The following is an 18,751-nucleotide window of genomic DNA, read 5'->3' as shown; positions in this document are numbered from 1 at the left end:
TTTTAAACAGAGGAAAGCTGTGGTCCCTCTGGAAAGTCAAGGTAACCTTGGCTCTCCATTCAAGTTAGCAGGTTTTTCTGTCTTTTTTTTTTTTAATTTTTTTTTTCAACGTTTATTTATTTTGGGGACAGAGAGAGACAGAGCATGAACGGGCGAGGGGCAGAGAGAGAGGGAGACACAGAATTGGAAACAGGCTCCAGGCTCTGAGCCATCAGCCCAGAGCCCAACGCGGGGCTCGAACTCACGGACCGCAAGATCGTGACCTGGCTGAAGTCGGACGCTTAACCGACTGCGCCACCCAGGCGCCCCGTGGTTTTTCTGTCTTTTAAGTTTACCTATATCTGGAGGAGGAGGGCAGAGAGAGCGGGAGAGAGAGAGAGAGTCCCAAGCAGGCTCCTGAGGCCATGCCCTCTCTCTGCTGTTCTGCCCCCTACTCTCTCCACTCCGGGCCCCTGCTCATCCTTCAGGGCCGGTGTAGATGTCACCTCTTCCTCCACGTGCCAACTGTCCAGCCTCCATGTGAACCCCCAGCTGGAGCCCTGGGGAGGTCTTGCCTCCAGCCCAAGTGACTTAGTAGAAATGAACAGTTCCTCACGGTTCCTCACCGTCCCCAGAAGGAATTCTGGAGCCAGCTGTCAACATACTAATAGGGAAGGAGGAACTGAGGCTTGGGTTTGCAGGAGGCGCTGGAGGCGGGGTCCTTCCCACTTTTAGGCAGCCACCTCCCGAAGATCAGGCCCCACACAACTTCTGGCCAGAGGACCAAACCCAGGTGGCCTGTGGAATCTGTGCGGTAACAGAACGTCTGCACTGACCACCCCGTTCACGTCACACCGAACGCTAAGTCAGAGGTGACCCACTGAGGGGCTGTCATCAGGCTGCCCTACACCTCGTGCAGGACAGGCACCAAGCTGGGTGTCCTACACAGTGTTGGGACAAACCCAATCTCGAAGAGAGGAGATTAGGTTCATGGGAAGTGTCACCGTGCATGCAAATAACCACAGACCAAGGTGAATCACTAGCCAATGTGTGCAAACACTTGTCACAGAGCCTGCAAATAACAGACCTGTGATAAAAGGGACCATCGTATCGTCATCGCCGTCATCATTGTCATTCATGAAAACACCAAAAAATAATGTTTTCTTTAGCACTTTTTGGTTGTAAACGGCAGTGACAAAACCCAACTGAAAGTAGCCCAAGCAGAAAGGAAATGTATGGGCTTGGGGCGCCTGGGTGGCTCAGTAGGTTAAACGACCGACTCTCGGTTTCGGCTCAGGTAAATATCCCACGGTCCATGAGTTTGATCGAGCCTGGCGTCAGGCTCCACAGCAGTCCAGAGCCTGCTTGGGATTGTCTCTCTCTCTCCCTCTCTCTCTGCCCCTCCCCTGCTCATGCTGTCTGTCTCAAGATAAATAAAAGAAAGAAAGAAAGAAAGAAAGAAAGAAAGAAAGAAAGAAAAAAGTTTATGAGGTCACATAACCCAGGTACTGGGAAGACAGATCATGAGCAGCTTCAGACTTATAACCAAACAACCTTGTGTTCAGCGTGAAAACAGAATTATTCTTCCCCAGCTCAGGAGAGAAAAATCCTGGGGAAGGACTCTGATTGGTCCAGGGTGGGTCATGTGCACATTTCTGAACCAATCACTACAGGCGTTTGGTTGGTCCAACTTGAGTCAGGTGCCCAACCAACCCTGTGGCCTGATGGAGTTGAGTGGTGGCTCCACCCCCAACCACAGCATTGGATGGGAAGGAACAAGGCCCCCAAAGGAAGCAGGGAACGGGAGTCATTATCTTACCTGAGGAAGGCAGAATATCCTCCTAACTGCACCCTCCAATGCACAAATGGGTAGACTTGACCCCATGAAATTGGCCCCGGGGAAAGGGAAATAGAAAACAGTAGAGACACAGGAATGAGAGACTGAACAATCTGAGTGCCAGAAAGCAACCGTCCTTGGTGACACGGGTGAACATGGAGACCAGAAGCCACAGATCTGAAGGAAAGCTGTGAGGGAGCCAGAGGTTGAGAAAGGAAAAAGAAAAGTCTGCATCATACTCTGATCCGGGGCTGCCCTCCGAGGCCTGGTCTCAGTGTTCAGGAAGATGATTTTTGGATTGTCTCCTGGTGACTAGAACCAGAAGACCCCCTTCTCCAGATGGCCCTGGGCCTCCAAGGATAAAGGAAAACCGTTGCCATCCCTCCCGGGAACATAACACATGACAGAGGGGCCACTCCACATGAGATCCCCATAGCCACCCTGACAAACCCCCAGGGCCAGGCTTTCTGGGCATCTCCGTTCTTCCTTCCATGACCCATGAGGTGCCACGTTGCGTCCATTCTCTTAGATCTGCAGCCCCTCCCTCCACACTGCCGCTGCCCAGGTGTGACTGATTGAAGATGGCCACTCTTATGTGTCACTGTCCCTACTTGTCACTGTCCCTGTTAAGCAGAGCTGCTTATTTCCCCCTGAGTCTGGGCTGGCCTGTGACCATTGAACCAACAGAGTATATGGTGGCAGCGGTGAGCCGCTCTTGTTTTCTTCCACTTGGAATGTTTGCTTCTGGAACATTCCCTCTCAGAACCTAGCCGCGATGCCAGAAGCCCAAGCCACATGGAGAGGGCATGTTTGCGTGCCAGCAGACAGCCCCGGCTGAGTGTCCAGCCGGCAGCCAGCAACAACGGTCATTGTGGGTGTCTAACATAAGAGAGTCCCCAGATGACTGGGGTCCCTGTCGACATCACGTCGAGCAAGACTGTCCCCGCTGAGCCCGGCGAACCCCTCAAATCACCAGAGACAATGAAACGGTGGCTGCGTTGAGCCACGGAGTTTTATGGTGCCTCGTGACACAGCAGACGTACCTGAACTCCAGGCCCAAGACTTCATCGTCTCCTCTGGCTCAGAGGCGACCACACACTCACCGACTGATGTCCCCGCCTCCACATCCGTCTATTGCCCAAAGCCGTTTCCCACGCGCAGGACTGATGATGTCCTGCTTCTGCTCAAAGCCTTCAATGGCTTCTCATTGTCCCCATAAGGAGGACATACCCCACGGGAGTGCGCATCAGAGTGACCGGGACGGCTTTTTCAAAATACAGATATTCCACTCGAGGGCTTGGAATCAGGGTATCAGATTGTGGAAACACCGCTGGTGTGGTAGATGAAACGATTTGTCCATGGCTCTTCCTTGTCTACTTCTGAACGATTCACAGTGAGCGGAGGAGGCTCTCCCATACCCAGGAGGCAGGACTTGGCCGTGGGATTTATCTTGCCCCGTCGAATAGGGGCAGAGGTGATGCGGTGCCAGTTCCAAGCCAAGGCCGTAAGAGGCATTTCATATTTCCACCCCTTCCTCTCACACTTCTACTATTCACCGTGAAGGATTTGCCCCAAATAGCCTTTCAGCCTGGGTCCCCAAATGAGAGATACGCAGAGCAGATATGAACCCAACCCCTAGTCTGGCTCAGGCAATTCTACTCAGATTCATCAGTCACCCCAGTTGGTTTTCAGACCTGTACTGAGAAAAAGAAATCTTTGCTGTCATATGCCTCATGGACTCACTTGTTATGCAGCATTATTGCAGCCATATCTAACTAATGCATCAGGTGATTCTGAAGCATATCCCCGATTAAGAACCACGGGCCTACGGGCACCTGCCTGGCTCAGTCGGTAGAGTACGTGATTCTCAATCTCAAGGCCGTGAGTTTAATTTAAGCCTCACGTCGGGCATGGAGCCTACTTAAAAAAAAAAAAAAAAAAGAACGACTGGCCAAAAGGATGCTTAGCCTGGCATTCAAGGCCTTCATCAGTCAGTCTCCCATTTCTCTCTCCGGCCTTATCCTCTCACTTTCTCTTCTGGACCTGTCAGGACTCTGCGTGCCAAAGCAGAATCTAACCTTGATTAATCCTAACAGAGAAGGGACTCACAGGTAGCTGTAAAATCAGACTGAGAAAATAGGCAGGAAGCAAGAAGCGTCAGGCAGCTGGGACCAGGGTCAGAAGACACATAGGTGAGAAACAGACCACCACTGGCTACCTGGACTCTGGGTGCTGGATCCTTAGGCCGCTGCTGGCAGGGTGGGCATCTCTGGCTCCCCCTGCTTCTCTGAAGGGGGAAGCATCCCATTGGCCCAGTCATGCCTTAGCCATTAGAAGAGAAAGAACAGATATATGACTCCTGAAGAGGATAGGGTCAGATGCTAGGGAGCCCAAATCCCCAACATCCCTTGAACCTTCATACTTTTTACAAATATAAAAACTCCTGAACTTGTCCTAGAACATACAAGTGCCCTGGTAATGTTTCTCAATAAATAGTAAGATATTCTAGAATATTCTAGAATATTCTAAAACATTGCTCTAGGCCGTGAGTGAACTCAGGCCCTTTTGATTTCCCTTTCCCAATTCAGTGAGTTCAGATCCTTTCTTAGGGCAGCTCAAAATCTATCCCTTCCCTGAGGCCTCCCCCCCTCTCCAGGTGGGAAGTGGCATCCTCTCCTTGACACTCCAACACACGTGGTCTGCCTGTCTTTTCTGAGCCGCAACTGGAGTCACTGATGAATTTGTGAGGCCTGAGGTCTTCCCAGGGCTGAGGCCAGTGCCTGGTGCCTGGTAGGTGCTTAGGAGACACTGGGAGGACACCTGAGCAGGGAGGCCTTTTGCCAATTGACAAATTCCAGCATCTCTCTATACCCTCAAAATTCGAGCAGCGGGAATACGAGTTGAGCTTGGGCTGATATATATGTATATATATATGCCTGGCCCAGATTAGCGCCTGCTGGTGCAAGGCCACAGTGCGAAGGGCCTCTGGGGTCGAAATCCCTCATTCCTCAGGTCGGTATTTCAAATTACCACCTCCAGCTTTTGAGCTGAGCACGTTGATTCTCCTGTTTGGAAGTGCTTTGCAATTTGGCAGCTCCAAGGGGTGCACCCTGGAGCCAGAGTGGGTGAGCTCTGATCCAGAGAACGGAGGCTGCTGGGCCTGCCCCTGGGCCTTCTTTAACTCTGGCCTCACCATGAAAATCATTCCCGGCTTCAGGTTTCCTGGGCGAGTATGAAAGAGCCGCTGAGGCCGGTAGGTCCGCCCACGTCTCCTCGGACCCCTCTGCCTGACCCCGATGTCCGCCCTGAGTCCCGATCGCCAGAACCTGTGTCTCGTTGTTGGCAAGCTCCCTTCAGGCGACTGGAGAACTCGGCCAACACCCAGCAGAGTGAGGGCATCGCTACCCCTGTTCCCTTGCTCCTCTGCAACTCTGAGGCATGACGCATACATCTCCGGGGCACCCAGGTGGAAGGGAGCCCCCGTGACCCTCCGGCAGGTCTTTGCATGACAGCCCATCCTTGCTTTGCTTGATGCCCTATCCTTGCTTGATATCACATCACATCCTTGATATCAAATTTATCCTTGCTTGACCCGCCACCCTTTCTTGATATGACATCCTTGCTCAATACCCCAGGCTTGCTTGAGATCACTTCCCTGCTTTGCTGGCTATCACGGCCTCGATATCACATGCTTGCTTGGGTATCTGTGCCCTAACTGATACTTTCCCTTCCTGGCCCCGCTTCCCCACCTCCTACACATTCCCTCCTCTTGGGAGCTGCTCCCGGGAACCCAACCTAAGAGAGCAGAGAGGGGGGGAGACCGCAGTGATAAATGTCGCCACTGTTGATTGACTGCCACTCCACTTCAAGATCCTTCGGTGCCTTCTGTCTTTCGTTATCTCGACAGCAGGGAGTTTTCACCCCCGTTTCACAGAGGAAGAAATGGAATCTCAGAGAAGTTGAATAACCTGCCCAAGGTTATATGGTTACTGAATGTTGGGTCAAGATTTTCTCACTACACACTGCCTCCTGTTCGACAGAGGCTGTGTGTGTATCTGTAAGTTAAAACTTGAGAATAAAAGCCATAACCGTATGGCATGACCCCATAAACGCAGGGAATGACAGTGTCCCCCCACGGGGAGATGGGAGGTTGTGATCACCGTGTTTTTGTCTATCGGGCACGTCTCCCCCTCTTCGCCGCACCGTTTTGTGACCTCAGACGGGTCGGCATGCCATCAGAATTTCTTTCCCCAGACCTGGCCCTTGATCTCAGGGGTGGAAGTTGGCTGCGATCAAAGCATAAGTTGACAGATCCCCTGTTCTGACATCCTCTGAGATACAGCCTCCAGATCAAATTGTCCAGTCCTTTCTCCAGCCCTCTGTGGGGGGTTCCAATGGAAGGCCCAAATGGCTCAGGTGAGTCAGCGCCTGGGGCTGCCACTGGTCAACAAGACACCTCACGTGATCTGGAAATTGGTACCGGAAGTGGCGTGTGGAAAGCGACCCAGCCCAAAAATACGGAATTGTTGGGTACGTAAGCCAATAAATTCCCCCTTAATTGTGTCAGCAGGGTTGAGTGGGATTTTTGCTCCTACTGCCAAAAGGATCTCGAGGGATCTACACGCGAGAAGGGATGGAAAACCCCTCCTCAGGATGAAGCTTCCGTCAGCTACATCCTTCTGTTTGTTCTTCTCTTCGTGTGCTTAACTCCTTTCCCGGTGCTTTTCAAGGTCACACAGGAGAAGGAATTGGGTGGTCAGCTCGGGCACGGAGTCACGTGGAGCACCCAGGGGCAAGCAGGCGGGGTGCAACATGGCGGAGGGGTGCACGGTGCGGCAGGAAGGCCATGGGTCAGGGGAAGGAGAGTTGGTTCTGGTAGCACCCCTGACTCACGGTATACCACTGGGCAAGAGTCTCCCCCCTCTCTGGGGCTCAGTTCCCCTTTTATAGAATGAGGGTGCATCTCTAAGGTCCCTTCTAGGTCTAACAAGGTCAGGTGCTTGGGGTACGCGTGAGGGCACGTGGCCCACATCACCTGCACAGACTGACAAGGTGGGAAGAGGCATCAGTGCCAGGGTGCTGAGTCCTTGTGAGCCTCTCTTTGAAGTGGGAGCCTAGAGATGCCACGTCCTGCTCTCTCCACATTCTCCTCTCCCGTCCTGCACCACGCCCATCATGGCAGAAAGAGCTAACCCCGCCCCAGCATCTCTGTCCGTATTTGTTTTAGAAATAGAAAGGCCACACAGCGAGAGCCTCCGCTTTCCGGCCTCCCTTGCAGCTAAGTGTGGCCCTGCTTGCCGGGGATGCGTGCACCTGCCCTCTGTTGGCGGGTTAGAGCACACACAGGGGGCCAAGATCCAGCTTCAGCCATGCGGGGTGGGCAGAGAGCCAGATGGAAGTGGCCTGGGCCCCTGACCCACTTGACGGAGTCCACTTGCCCTCCACTTCCAGACTACTCCCCATCTTGGTGTTTTTTACGTAGGCAGAAGAGCCTTCTGTCTTATCTAAGTCGCTGTACTTGGAGACACTATTCTTCTGGCAATTTATCCTGTGCCCTAACTGACACCTCCTCTCCCTGCTCACACTAAATTCTCAGAGGTCTTGCCATCCAGGGCCGAGGAGCTAATCTCCACCATGAAGAGAGGGAAGGGAGGAAGGAAGGAAGGAAGGAAGCAATGAAGGAAAGAAGGAAGGAAGGAAGGAAGGAAGGAAAGAAAAAAGGAAGGAAGGAAAGAAGGAAGGAAGGAAGGAAGGAGGGAAGGAAAGAAGGAAGGAAGGAAGGAAGGAAGGAAGGAAGGAAAGAAGCAGGGGAGAGAGGGAGAGGGACAGAAGCATTTATCAGACACTCATTCCGTTCCAGGTATTTGAAAGCTTGAATTTTATCATTGGCAGCAAATACTCTCCATTATTTTCCTTGAAGTGACACGCGTTTCATTTACTGGCTGCCAGGACTCAAGTCGGAATGACCATAATTTCTCGGTTAGGTTTTTTTTTTTTTTTTCTCGAAGTAAAAGCGGTGTTCAGTTAGGTCAGCTCACAACTCAGCCTACCATGCAAAGACTTCTCCTTAAGACAATTACCGTATTTCAGTCTGTAGGAGGAATGTTTTATGCATTTGGTGACCGACAATATTAAAATGGCTGTCTCGAGGGTCAAGAAATTAATACATATTAATCCATGTCCCCACCTCAAGGGCCTTCCTCAGTGATACTGTCTCTTCTGTGTTGTTGTCATTGTTAATGGTTGCTTATGTATTTATTTATTTTGAGAGAGAGAGAGAGCACTCAAGCCGGGGAGGGGGAATGAGAAAGGGAGAGAGAAAATCCCAAGCAGGCTCTCTACTGACAGCCCCATTTCGGGGCTGGAACTCACAAACCGTGAGATCAGGACCTGAGCCGAGATAAGAGTTGGACGCCTAACCACCCGCGCCCCCAGGCGCCCCTCGGTGTTTTGTGTTAACTGTGGGGGCATCATGCTCCAGCGTCAGTGGGTCTACCCACCATTGCTCCTGCACCATTGGTGTGGAAAGGGAAAACAACAGCTCAGAATCATTAGGAAAATAGTCCTGACCTTGCAGACCCCCGAAAGGGTCCTAGGGAGATCTCCGGGCGTTCTCAGACTGTGCTTCGATAACGCTCTGCCTTTTGCCATTCTGCTTTTATATGTGTATATATATATATATATATATGTAAACACACGTGCACGTGCACACGTGCCCACACACGCCCGGCGTCTATCGTTTGATTTTTAAAAGGGCATTTAAATCTCAAAAAAGAAGAAGGGCGTCCTCTCAGAAGAAAGGCAAGTCCGTTAAACGGAATGCATTTAGATGTACGAACAACCCACTGCATTGTCCTCCCTTTTCTGGTTTTGCCAGGGCCAGGGGGCAGATGCTGGCAGGGAAAACTGAGGTTTGGAAACCGCCTCCAGCCGGACACACCCCTTCCTGTCCAGATGACAGAAATTAGGCCCTGAAGGGCGCGTGCGTGCGAGCGGGGCAGGGGCACACGGCAAGAAATGGTTCAAGAGAGCCGGACCCTGGCTTTGCCTGCAGACAGGGCACTGACTGGCAGGAGGACCCTGGGTGAGCTGTCACAGCCACCTGCTCCCTCCCCCTCCCCCACCCAGGAGAGCTAGGAGCAGAATGCCCCGGTTCAAGCCCCCTCCGGGCCTCCACCAACCTCCCCGGTAACACATGCGTGGAAGTGGGATGTGTCTGGAGTGGGCGGAGCTCTCGTTCTCTTAATGAAGATCCTGGAGAATCGATTTTATTCTTCAGCTAGCTCACCCTGCTTGGCCCCTGCCCAGCTCCTTTGCCCCCCACCCCACGCAATCCGGCATCCGCTGCCTGGGGGTCCTTCGCTAGAAGGCGCACGTGCTCACATACCTCCCTATGGGCGCAGCACACCCCTATGTGTCACCCCCCACACACACAACTCACTCTCACTCTGGAGGTCTCTGACAAAGGAGAGCACCCACCCGGCGGGATGGGGAGGCCGGAGCTGCCCAGGTGTCAGCCTTGAGGTAGAGGTAGCCGGGACCCGGGACCGGATGTGCCGGTGAAGGAGCAAACCTGGAGGGGACGGGGCCTGAGCGGTGTGTGTGCATGTGCAGTTTAGGGGGTACCAGGCGCTCACCGCCGGGAGGGCAAGACCCGAATACAGTCAGATTTACCCTGGAAGACCCCTGCCGTGGCCCGCGGAGTGGCCTATGTCTTTCTACGCGCTCAAACCTTCCCCCCAGGATGCCAAGCCAGTGGGGTAAGGGGCAGATCTCCACCTCTTCTCCGAGGAGCTGGCTTCTGTGACCGGTGGCGATTGTGAAATTTGAACCTAACTCAAGAGCTTCCAAAGTCTGGCGGATTTTAAGTCTGCAGCCCGCCAGGAGGAAACTACACATGTGTGGCTCTAGAGCTGACTCCAGAGGGGCGTTCTGGATTTGCTTGTCCTTGCTCTGAGGGGGACCCGCCCGACCTTGCAGGCTCAGTGACCTCCTCTGTTTTAAGGGCTAAATCCAAGTCCTGGTTCCACAGCCACCTGCCTTGTCCCTCTCCCTTGGAACCACCAGGAGGGTGGGAGCCTGCTGCTCCCTGGGAGTCCTCCCGTCTTCTTCAAAAGGCGTGTCTCGTGTCCTTGAACACACAGGAACGAGGCTAATGTCCCCCCATGACGTCTACTCACTGCTAGTTGGGAGGCAACCCATGTCAAGTCATACCAGGTTAGTTGAAACTACTAATAAGAAACAGAAAAAATAAAATAAAAGCTAAAAGGACTTCCATGTCGAGGCAAGAGCTGCCCTCCGGGGGGCACCTGGGTGGCTCAGTCGGTTGAGTGTCTGACTTCGGCTCAGGTCGCGATCTCATGGTTCGTGGGCTCAAGCCCCGCGTCCGGCTCTGTGCTGGACAGCGTGGGGCCTGGAACCTGCTTTGGATTCCGTGTCTCCTTCTCTCTCTGTCCCTCCCCCGCTCACACTCTGTCTCTCAAAAATAAATAAATGTAAAAAAAATTTTTTTAAAAAAAAGAGCTGCCTTCTGCTTCATACATGGTCGATAAATCCGGGTGTACTCAGGCAGTTTCCCCAGAAGCAGGAGCCCCTTGAGGGAGGAGGAGAGAGCGGGACTGATGTCTGCTGCCTCCGGATAGAGCAGGGAGAGGGGTGCTGGATGATGTGGTCAAGAAGGAGCAAGACCCCATCGCCCCCAGAAACTTCTGTTCAGGGATCCCTGCCGTCGTGGAGGGGGACAAGTGTGGTCAGGGATGGAATTCATATTCTCCCCCCAGGCTTTCTCAGACGAATGGAATCACCAGTTTGGAAGGGGATAGAAACCACGTCGGACCAAGGAGCCGGAAATAGGGTCACGATGATGGCAAGATAGTACAGTGGGTAACATCACGGGCTTTGAGCACCCAGCCCGTTGCCTTCAAGTACCCACAGCTCTGCTTACTAAATGTCCTCGGGCAAGCTACCTCCAGCCCAACCTCTGCCCCGGCTTCCTCATTTGGAAAATGGAGATGACAATCACTTACCACCTCACCAGGATGTGGAAGGATTCAAGGAATTAGTAAAGATACAGCCCGAGAAGCGTGCCTTCTAAATTCCTATTCTGGGCCATCACCTTCAGTGTCGTATCCTGATGTGGTAACACAAGGACTTCATTGGCCAGCAGGACCCACATTCTTAGCTTACTTGTCTTGCCTAGAGAATATCATGCAACCCCTCCGAGCCTCAATTTCCTTATCTGGAAACCAAAATGACTGCCTTGAGCCTTATCATGAAGAGAAATGGAATTATGGAAATAGTTACTCCCTAAACTATAAATGGCATCCTCTAGGATTGTGCAGTGCACCATCCGGGCAACCATACATAGCAGCCCCGATGACGAACATAAAGCAGTTGATGTGTTGTGCCTCTGTCTGTGTAAGCTTACATATCAAACCATTGACTTCAGCTCAGTCTTTTCCATGCACCTTCCTCCATCCTTACAGTGGACGTCAGCACGGGAGGAAGAACTGCCATCCCCAATCTGCAAGTGCCTCTGCCCTCAACAAAAGTTTCCAGCAAGAAATAGCCCAAGCCCTGCTATATTGCAGGACCAAACCCCATGGATCAGCTTCCAGAGTGTGAAGCAACTCACAGCAGGATAAGGAGAAGAAAGGCCGAGACAGCAGGGACGTCTTCCCGGTAGGAAGGTCTCTGGGGAAGGTCTTCACTCGCATGTCTCGAAGGAAGGAGGGTGGTCACCCCTGGGTGATAGTGGCAATGTCCGCAAAGGTGAGGAGGGACATGCTTCCGCAAACACGGCCATGCCGTCTCTCCCGGTGGCCCTTTTACGTGCACCCAGAGCGGGGGTGAGGGCGAAGGCAGGGAGAGACTGGCGGACCGGCCCTTTGTCCCGTCTCCTGCACCAGTCGGTTCATCCACTTCGAATGGGACAGCTCAGGGGGAATCCTGAGTGACACCATTTTTCTATTACCCTTCATTACCGTCACTTAGATCTTTTATTTTATTACAAACATTCTTTAGCCCAGGCACGGGCTGATCTCCTAATTGGAGCTGCCGCTTCCACCCCCACCCAGATCAAAGCCTCCCTGTTTGTTTGTGGAGGACTGAGGATGAACCGTCTTGCCGGCCTTTGAACATGAAGGCCCCTTTGTCTTCCAGCTGAAGTCATCCCTGGCCCCAGGCAGGGAGGAGGCTGGGGGAAGGCCGCCTCTGTAGCCTGGCCAGAGGCTTGGACCAGAGCTTGAGTGGGGGGACAGCTTTCGCAGCGAGGCCCCGAACCCCCTGCCTGCCTTGATGTGGGAGGGGGTGGGGGGAGGGGACTCAAACTGGTGGCCCCGGGGAGTGTCTTATTTGACCCCCATGATGATTTTTGATATGAATACTAATTCAAATGTTAAATGATTTTTAAAATAGACCAGATACTCAAGTATTCCTTAAATCAAGTATTTTCCTTCTAATTTCTCCTTAAAATCAGATGATCTGGCAATACTGGGCATCTATAGCTGAAATGAGATAACCAGTTTTCTGAAGGTTTTTCCTGATCCTTGGGGCATAGGGGTTTTCAAGTCTCTTCAGGTACCTTAAAAAATAAGAAGAACCTGTTGCTGTAAAGTATCGATTCCCCTGAAGTGCCTTCTTGTGCATCCCTGGGCCTGCAGGAACCTCTGCGTTGCTGTTGGAGATGGTAGGGGGTGGTGAGGAAATAATTGTGCCCATTTGGCAGACGAGAAAACTGAGGCCCTGTGCCATTCAAATAGCCAGCCTGAGGTCCCCCCAGAGGTTAATGATAGACGCAAAGAATCAAGAAGTACAAGACACAGGGAATTAGCACTTATCTGTCCTCTTCTATTTGGATATTTTGGTACTAGAGCTATTTTGGAAAAGAAACAGCCCCAAAGGTGCCTTCCTATACGTAGGGATGTGTGATGTTAACACTAAAGGTCTATTACCTGCAAGGAGCAAGACATTACCCACTCTTCACAAAGATCCTATGAGATGGTTACAGTTTCTACATTTTACAGTTGAGAAAACCAAGGCTTTAGGGGCTCCAGAACTTGTCCGAGTGTACACAGTGGGGCCAAGGGATCCACCCCCGTCTGCCTGGCTCAAAACCCAGTAAGCAGCCTTCATTCCCAGTGCATCGCGAGCTGGGTGATTAGTCTCACAGCCTTGGGTTTTCCTATACAACACGGGGGCCACCTGCTCAGAGGACAGCTGTTTCACCCAAGGCTACACTTCCTTCCCCTGACCACCACGTCCTCCCTTGAAACAGCCAGTTGGACCAGTGGGAGACACCTGACCCCAGCTGGACCCATCAGCTCCTTCCTCCTGGGGAGTAGGGACTGGGATCCAGTCTGTTAAACCATGCTAGGGCTGACCAAGACTGGACCACAGGCAAGCCGGATGATGCAGTGTCCAAAGGAAAGAAGGATGAAATTGATGTGCGGGGAGAAATAGACACAGAGGCCAGATGGCCCCAGAGAGCCAGGGAGAAACCTGCTGAGGTCCAGTCCACCCCCAGCCCTTGCCCTTTGCCATCACCCCGTACCCTTCCTGTGGAGCGCCATTTTATGTTTAAGGTGATTTGAGAGATTATCCGATCCCACAGCGTATAATCCACAACGTAAATCGTAAGACAGATCTGGGTTCTAATCCCACCTTTGCCCCTGGCTGTGTGCTTTCAGACACAGTGCTTTTTACTGACTTCAGTTTCCCCTTTATAAAGTGGGAGCAATAGATCCCTACCTCACAGGGCTGTGGGGAGATTCAAAATATGTAATGTACTTGGAAATTCTTGCCCATAGTGCCCGATACAGCAGACCCTCGGCACCTGGCTCGTGCTTTGATCACCTCTGCACCTTTGATCACTACTATATTACACAGATTCCGAGGTAGGGAGAACGAGCAATAGTTTCAACCACCTCTTAACGGTTCTACTTTGCAGGCTATTTACAAACTGATTTTCATCATCTGTTGACTTCTTTCCACCATGGGTTTCTGCAGGCTTAAGAAAGAATTGTTTTATCTTTCCATTAATTTCTTTTTAATGTTTATTCATTTTTGAGAGAGAGCGAGAGAGAGAGCAGGGGAGGGGCAGAGAGAGAGGGAGACACAGAATCTGAAACAGCCTCCATCCAGGCTCCCAGCTGTCAGCACAGAGCCCGACGTAGAGCCCAAACCCAAAAACTGAGATCATGACCTTGAGCCAAAGCTGGACTCCCAGGCACCCCGGAATTATTTTATCCTTGGCTAAAACCCCTGCAGTTGTGAAGGCAGAGGCGCTCACAGTGAAATCATGGACGGCAGCTATGAATTTTACTCCATGATCTCGATGTGTAAAATAAAGTCCTTATTTTGGTTTTCTAAAATCAAATTAAACAAGATTCCAAGCACTCTCCCAGCAGCCTGACTAGACACGGGGTCCTGATCACTTCTGACAGGTCTCCAGCCCAAGGCAGAGCCTGACAGCCCTGCAGGGCCCCCCCACCCCCTCCTCCCCCCTTCTCTCCCCTTCCTCCCCCTACCCCCTCCTCCCCCCACCCCTCCTCCCTTCACCCCCTCCTCCCCCCACCCCCTCTTCCCCCCACTCCCCCAAGGCTGCACCTCTGCCGCCTTGAGCCTCACCTGGGTGCAGCACCTTTGCGAAGGCCCGGGGCCGCGATCCAGCCAGCCCAGGTGTAGCCATGTCACTCAGAGGGACTGCCACAGCCTTCTCCCCTGGTTCTGTCCTTTAGGGACCTGAGAATCCCATACATCCCTTTCCTCTCTCAGGGCATTTCATTTTCTTCTCATGACCTCCTCTCCCTAAATTAACCTCTCCCACTCAGAATCACTCTTCTCTCTCTCCTTCCCTCTGGAATGATCTAGAACAGTGGTTCCCAAAACATGGTTCTGGACCAGGAGCATCTACATCACCTGAGAATTTGTTAGAAATGCAATTTCTTGGAGCTTAGCAAAGCATGTTTTGTTGTTGTTTGTTGTTTATTTTGAGAGAGAGAGAATAGGAGGAGAGAGGCAGAAAGAAAAGGGAGAGAGAGAATCCCAAGCAGGTTCCGAGCTGTCAGCACAGAGCCCAATGCGGGCTTGAACTCATGAACCATGAGATCATGACCTGAACTGAAATCAGAAGTCAGGTGCTCAACCCACTGAGTCACCCAGGAACCCTGGCAATCCGTGTTTTAGCCAGGCTTCCAAGAGATTCTAGCAAATGCTAAAGTTTAAGAACCACTCATCCTGTATAATCCTCTTTGTGAATTTATAAGTTTAAAACCAAAGGCCGAGAAGGTAGGGTGTCTTGAGACAACTTCAGGTTCCAGTACATGCTACATAGCATCCTCCCGTCTGGTGAGCAAACAATAAACACCTGAGGCCTGGGCTAGGGCGCGACAAAGGCCTCGGCTGGCATGTATGGTAATGTGGGTTGTGCACTGCACAACTCCAGGGGGCACCAGCCACATAAGCTACCATGTGAATGAACCACATGGTGGCCAGGTGGGGAACATCAAGGGTCCAAGGAGCATCAGCCTTGTGTTCTTTTGAAAAAGTAGGTTTTGGGGATTCAATCTCAGACAAGGGGTCATTGGGAAGATGGGAAGAAAAACGGTGCAAGGCCTGAACTCAGCCCTAGGGGGCGCTGTCTATGTGGCCAACCCCCAGGACAAGCCTTAAACGCACCATTCAGAGGGTCTGGAACTCCAAAGCCTGCGGGAGCCAGGCTGGCGTGTAAACAGGCAGGAGGCTGGGGAAGGGAGCCAATATGAAGACGCAGGCACCACCCTGCCTCAGCCACTGCTGTCACATGGGATGCTGGCCTCAACCTTGTCAGATCTTCCCTTTTTTTTTTTTAAACCAGAAAGCCAACTTTGACGTGAAATCTCCTGGAATCTCTTTGAATATTACAAACAGATTCCGATTTTTAAAAACCCCTTTATATTGTATCCAGAATATATAAATTACCCTCAAAGCCTAATTAAAAACAAACTGAACGAAAGATGTGGACACATCACCAAAGACAATACACAGATGGCAAACAAGCACATGAAAAGATGTTCGACACCGTTAGTCATCACGGAAATGCAAATTAAAACCACACGAAGATAACACTAGGCACCTATTGGCATAGCTAAATTCTTAAAAAACAAAACCAAAAAAACAGAAAAACTGACAATACCAAGTGCTGGCAAGTAGGTAGAGCAACCAGAAGAGTCTGGCATTGCTAGAGGGGATGCAAAACAGTACTGCTATATGGCACGCAGTTTGACAGTTTCTTATAAAGTTAAACATATGCTCAGCTGTGCAGCCCAGCAACCCAACTCCTTGGGGTTACTCAAGAGAGAGAAATATTTATGACAGGCGCCTCAGTCGGGTAAGTGGCCAACTCTTGGCTTCAGCTCAGGGCACGATCTCACAGTTGGTGGTTTCGAGCCCCTGGTCAGGCTCAGTGCTGTCAGCATGGAACCTGCTTGGGATTCTCTCTCTCTCCCTCTGTCTTGCCCTGCCTCCGCTCTCTCTCTCTCTCTCAAAAATACATAAATAAACTTTAAAAAAATCTACGTCCACACAAAAATCTGGAAGGATATGTTTATGACAGCTTTGCTCGTAATCACCAAAAACTGGAAATAACCCACGCGTCCCTCAACCAGGTGATGGATAAATAGTGGTACATTCAATGAAATGGAACACCAATCAGCAATAAGAGGAATAAACCACCTCCTCGTGCAGCAAAATTACTGAATCTCATATGCATTCTGCTAAGTTATAGAGCACTGAATCAAAAGACCCTTCCGTGTCAGGTTCCATTTCTATGACATTCTGGAAAAGGCAAAAACCATAGGGACAGAAAACAGGTCGGTGATTGCCAGGGGCTGGGGATGCGGGCAGGGATAGATCGAGAAGGGCATTCTGGGTATTTTGGGGAGCGATGGAGATTATCTATATGTCGCTGTGGTGACAGTTGGTCAAAACTCACAGCACCGAATACCGAAAAGGGTGAATTTTCCTACAGAGAAGTTATACAATAAAATTACACCTCAGGAAAAAGCATACCTTAATAAAACATGAAAAATAAAATAAAAATCACCCTGTGGGCCAAACAAAGCAGCACTATGAGTGGCACCTGTGGAATCCCACCGGTGGCTGGGACTGCCCGGGCATCACTGGGGATACAAGGAAGTTTGGAAGACCCAGCCCCTGTCCTCAGGGGACAGAGCTGCAGGGGACAGACCTTACACCCAGATCCTCAGGGACAGGCCTTTCTCCTGCTCTCTACTTGGGGTTATATGTAAGATGTCAAAAGAAACTTCCTTACCTAAAATGTTTTCGAAGCTCTTGGCGTCCTGGAAACAGAGACGAACCTAAGTATAAAGACCTCAGTGTGAGCTCACCTCTGCCTCTTATCCGCTGCGCGTCCTGGGGTCCTTCCTGGGCCTTGATGTCCATTTCTCCACAGTGGGAAATGGGCCCCACCTTACCGTCTGTCCTCCGAGGCCTCTAGGAGACCCAGTGAGACAGGATAATGGAAGGGCCCCGGCTCTGTGAGGGACAGAGACAGGCAGGAGTGTGGGGAAACAATCCTGGGGTAGGGAGCACCAATGAGTAATGAGCATCCCCAAAGATACCCATCCTCCAGAGTAACCAGGGAAATGCCAATGAGAACAGCAGCGAGGGACTGTTTCCCGTTTCTCAGACGGGCAAAAATGAAGCTAATACTGAGCGTTGGCCGGGGTAGCAGGGGGGGCGTAAACGGGCTCAGGGAACTTTTTGTTCAGTCTTCAACCCGAGCTGCCTATTGGAATCTCCTGGGCAACTGCCAGCAATCCTGAAGCCCAGGTGAGACCCGACCAACTAAACGCAATCTCAGCGGTGGCACCAGTATCAGAATTCAATAATATTAAAATAGGTGCTTTAAAGATGAAACAGACATCAGTGTACATATATATGCACACAAACGCGTATTTACACAGAGATTTAAGGGAAACGTGTTTGAATGCCTGTTGCCAGAATTCCCTCCTCCACCTCGTTAACATTTTGCTCAGGTCCAAAGTAATGGGTTTTGGAGGGAGTCTAGACTCTGTCCCCGGGATGAATCCTGACTGGTCAAAACTCCTCATGGCAATGGTGTCCTCTGGCCAGTGAGAGGAAAGGGGTGAGCTGGGGGTGCTTCCCGCAGGGGGTCTATTGCCCTCGAAGAGAGACACATGAGAGAAAGCTGGCCGTCTCCTCCCCACTGGATAGTGCCCATGGGCATGCAATCCTGCAGCCATCTTGAGGCCATGAGGATGGCCGAGCCAAGAGGTCACGCTCACGCTAGGAACAGTGGAGGGAACAGAGGGACAGAAGCGAGTGCGCGAGAGACTGTGGAACCACCATGGAGCTACCCTGTCCCTGGGCTTCTCTTGTGTGAGATAATAAATGACCTGGTGGTAGAAATCTCTAGTTGTTGGGATCTCTGTGCCTTAAAACTGGCAGCAATTCCGTGGCCTCCGAAGCAGAGGTCCAAGAAAGCTGAGCAGCCAGACTGCGGCTGATGACAGGCGGCTGTGGGTGCCTGGCTGAGCGGGACTTGCAAGCCCTTTGCGGACCTGGCCTGGCCTGACCACTTCCCAGGACTCAAGACCTCTGGCTCCACGAAGCTGCCTGTGTCCAACTCATTCGGATCCTATACCTTTAGGGGGATGGGTGGGTGTATGGAGTCACGGTCTTCTGGGAGCTCACAGGTGACAGAAGGCCCAGAGTTCTCTGAGGCCTCACCTTCCTGGGGGTGAGGCAAGACCGGTTTGAGTTTCCTCTGGCCTCACAGACCCGGCAGGGAGGTACAAGAGAGCAGGAGGGTGATTTCAAGGCCCAGGCTCCATAAGGAAACTGAGGGCCACCCAGCTGGAGGGCAGAGCTGCTAGGAAAACAGCAGTACAAGGCCCCACCACAGAGTTGCCT

This window comes from Prionailurus bengalensis, chromosome E2 (assembly GCF_016509475.1).
Source record: "Prionailurus bengalensis isolate Pbe53 chromosome E2, Fcat_Pben_1.1_paternal_pri, whole genome shotgun sequence".
Taxonomy (NCBI): domain Eukaryota; kingdom Metazoa; phylum Chordata; class Mammalia; order Carnivora; family Felidae; genus Prionailurus; species Prionailurus bengalensis.
Note: the sequence above shows the minus strand (reverse complement) of the source record.